The following is a 4,582-nucleotide window of genomic DNA, read 5'->3' as shown; positions in this document are numbered from 1 at the left end:
CTCCAGCAGGCTCCACCCTGAAAGGAGGAGGGGGGCCAGACCAGCACAGTCTCTTTCAGCATGCACACATGGACATTACATTACTCTCATAGAGATAATGTTGGACACTGATAAAGGAACAGTCCAACATTTTCACGAATACACTTCAATCCATACACACAGACTGAAATGATTCACAGCCTTGTGAACAAGTTTCCAACCTATCTTAACCTGTTCATCCTTCAATCAGTGTCACTGACTGTCATTGTGACTGTGGACATACAGCATGAGAAACACACACATTTAACATGGCTGACACTTTATTAGGTACAAAGTGGCCACTTTCTTATGTACAGTACACCTCTGGCCAGAGGCAGGAAGTAACGAAGTATTTTGTTAATGGACTTAAGTAGTATTTTTGGGTGTCTTTACTTGAGTATTTACTTCTCTGGCAGCTTTTTACTTTTACTCCACACATTTTTAAACAAATATCTGTACCTTCTACTCATATTTTTAGAACAGGCTTGTTAGTTTTGGTTTAACACATTTGCGGGGAGTTATTTCATGTCACTGCGAGCCTTCACACATCAAATCAATTTGAGGCTAGACATACTGTGAAACCTGCTGCAAAACAAACTAAACTAGACTAATTGCATTATTTAAAGGTTGTTTAATATTCTACAGTATGTTTAACATGTTGATCCTGAACACAGGCCATTGCTATAAGTCAGTGTTAGAGTCGGATTGGTTCTTTATCTTTTTGGTGACCTCACCCCAGTGCATCACTGACTGAATTCCACCCTCATACCAACTTTATACCATCTAGAAAACAGACAGCATATACAGTGTACTGTCAGTGTAGAGGATGGAAATCAGCCAGGACAAGTCATGAAACATCTGCTCAGATCTGGTTGAATTCAGTTGTGTACATCCACATCCCCTTTAAAGAAAGATTTTGTTAGTGAAAACAGGCTCCAGGATGAGCATCTACCATGATTGTTTGCAGGGTGAGAGGAAAGAGAAGAGAGGAGCACGGAGACACAAGAACAACACACAAACTAAGGAGAGAGAAAACAAAAGTTAAGGATATGCAGTAGTGACATATAAAAGCATCAGACTGAAAAGATGGGAGTGGAGAAGAAAGCAGAGCATCATGGGAAGTCCAGGTTTTCTTTGTGTTAGCTGATTTGACAAAACCTAAAATCCCAGTCAGAGATGATGAGTATCATCACTGTAATTATCATTTCTCTGTTAAACCAGGCTTTCTGCTTCAGAACCTATACATGCTCACATGACAAGGAGCACTTTAAACATCATTTCACAGGTGTTAGTGCACGTGTGTGATGTAGATGTGTAGGTTTGAGCTCTCCACCGCAGCTTTCCATAAAACACAAGATACCATGATAAAACCATTCAGGAGCTGATATAATCGACTCGTACCTTTGGCTTAATCATTGCCCTGCATATCTGAAATGTCACCGCCGAAGAAAGCCTCGAACCTAGGCAAGAATAAGACCATCGACGGATACATTAGCAATGCTAATGTTAGCGACTTACAGAACCAAACGGAAGGTCAGGAATTAGCGGTCAATGCACTGGACGAGCGAATGGATGTGCTTGAAGCCAAATGCGAGGATCTGGCAAAGCTTGTTGACCAGTTTCAACCCAAACTATTGGACTTCGAGGCTCGTTCTCAGAGACTTAATATAAAAATTGTTGACATAAAAGAGGGCTCAGAAGAAGGGAGACCGACAGAGTTTATTTCCATCCTCATCCCCGAATTATTGGGTAATAATTCTGTGTGTGTGTGCGTGGGGGGGGGGGGGGGGGGGGGGGGGGGGGGGGGGTTGTTTTATAGCTCAGATGCGTGTGTTCATTTATATTTATAATGGCTGGTGTCCAGGGTGCTGTAAAGGAAGAGGGGAGAAACCTGCAGTTGATCTCATGGAACGTGAATGGACTAGGCAGTCCTATAAAAAGGGGAAAGTTTTCAAGCATTTGAAATGTGTGTCTAAAACCTAAAAGAGAATTATGGATTTGATCAACTGGTTTCTGAATGCTATTGACACCCTTTAACGAGAAGTCTGGGCTCGGGAGAACCCGAGTGCCCTGGAGGGACTTTCCCTGCTGGATACACGATGGACGGATGGCAGAGGATCGTGTGCCTGGCGGGACTGTCGATCGAGGATACTGAAGATATCTACCTATTCAGAACCATGATAACAGGGTTCTTGCTGATCGGAGCTGGCTTAAGAACAGTTTCTTCCCCTCTGCTGTTGGACACATGAACAATAACCGTATGACTGTTCCCACCACTAACACATGACCCTACGCTGTGTTCACTGCATCATTCCATGTTTGGCACTGATCACCACCTGCACTCATGTATATATCTGTCTACTTAGCACTTAATTCTTATTCTTATTTTTATTTTCATGTCTATTTAAGCGTTATATGGCAGTATGTTTGCACTAAGTACCGCAGCAATTTCCTAATGTTGTAAACCTGCTCAACATTTGGCAATAAAACCCTTTCTGATTCTGATTCTGATTCTTGGCCCTGGCTTATCGGAGAATTAAGAGAGCGGAACCGGCTGTTCAAACCCCCACAAGGCTGCCCGCTGGGATTGGAATGACAGGTGCTACTTCTCAGAAAGGGCTCACTGAAGGCAGCATGGTTAAGAGCTTGGAGGCGCTTACGACTGCAGTGAATGCTCAGAATAACACCTTTGAGCGTATGTATGTTCGATTACATCAGGAAAGAATCAACTCAGAACAACATCTCTGGGTGGAAGCTACATCTCGGATCAGTTGGCTGCGGTCGTGAGGTCTCAGAATCTGCTATGTGAGCAAAAAAGAGTGACAAGACCACAGAATCGACGGCTAATAACATCACGGAGAAACTCGCAGCTATTAACGGGAGATTGAGAGACCAGTGTGGAGTGTTAAAAACAGCTTGAAATTTTCATGAGTTGTTTGCAAAAGAAAAATTACCATCATAATGCGGCTACCCCTTCAGCGCCAGCTGTGGGCTCAAGGCTGGAGCCGAACAAAAACTCCCTGATAATGACTGTGTTGAGTCTGTTCCTTCCCATTCCATGCAAGGCCACCTGGGTTGGCTGGAAGACTGTTTACTTAGCCTGGCGGGGCGAAGGACACTGTCTCAGATGAACTATGGACACGCACACACATACATATACTGATACTGATAAGCACTCACTGACGCATCACCCTCCCTATCCAACGCCGCCTCCAACGCTTACCTCCCCCATGATGTGGACATCGGGTCAGCTGGAGGCGCAGTCGAAGATTGCAGCGGTCCCAGATCAGATGTACACACTGAAACACTTTCCCATGTTGCTTGTCTGTGTTTATTGTGTTATGGTGTGTTGATACCTGTGCAATCCTATATTATCCTTTTGTGTTACACATTTCGATGTTTTTTTTCCTCGCTACCTAGCCTGACCTGTCTCCCCAATGTGATGTTTGTGTATTGTATGTATGGTAGGCAAGGTCTGTCATGTCGGTTGTGGGCAAAAGACCTGCAACTGACAAATAAAGGCTATCTCGTCATCTCTCATCTCAAATCCTTATCTGCAGGTATTATCCTTCTGCAAGAGACTCATATTAAAAAAGACACACAACATAGATAAAGTGCAACTGGGTATCTCAGATATGTCAGTCACCATATTATTGGGGAAGAATGTCCCATTTCAGATGACTTGTGTGGTTAGCGATAGATATATAATGGTCTCTGGTACTATAAATTCTCATTCATTACCACTTCTAAATATATATGATCTAAACACAGATGAACAGAGTTTCTTTAAGAGAGTTTTTGATCTGCTCACAGATAACAAGGATTCTAATATAATAGTGGCTGGAGATCTTAACTGTTATCTTGACCCCTTCCTAGATAGATCATCCACACGACTAGCGTCAGAAACAGCATCTGCAAAACTTTTAAATAAACAGTCTTCTAAATACTCCACTGATTTACTTAGGTCCAGTCTCTCAGCTCATCCTTCTGTTCCCCAAGGAAACTACAAAGACTGAGGTATACAGAAAAAGTAAACAAAACAGAAAAGTAAAAGAAATAGCGGTATAAAATAATTTATGCCAAGCGGGGAGTGTGTTGTTATAGCTTGAATGTGTTAATATGCTTTTGCTTTGTATGATTTGGCATCCTCTTGTGGCCACAGTTGGTACTTGGGAAACTTGTTATGCCCAACTAGTTCGATACAAGTGTGCAGTAGAGGTGAAACTTTTGCCCATGCATGCCTGTAAGTGCCTGCTTTAATCTGACTCTCTGATGTCTCCTATGTGCCAATGAAGCTGCTGATGCTCTGCGATTTCCTGATAGAGTTCAGTTCCATTTTAAATCATTTTGCCATTTTGTAAGAAAAAAACTTGAATGACTTCACTCCAGGAAATAAAAAGAAAAACCCTGAAAATCAAACAGAGGGTTTTTGTTCTCAAACATCAGCTATGGAGGAGCAAAACCAAGGGAAAGAAAATAAAGTCAAACTGAAAATGCTTTAAAAAAGACATTTTGAAAAATAACTACAACAGTTGTGTCCGTACACTAGACCAGGTCTTTTTTC

Source organism: Neolamprologus brichardi, chromosome 23, assembly GCF_056152115.1.
Source record: "Neolamprologus brichardi isolate AB-2024 chromosome 23, ASM5615211v1, whole genome shotgun sequence".
NCBI lineage: Eukaryota > Metazoa > Chordata > Actinopteri > Cichliformes > Cichlidae > Neolamprologus > Neolamprologus brichardi.
The sequence above is the reverse complement of the archived record's forward strand: the minus strand, read 5'-3'. Positions refer to the sequence as shown.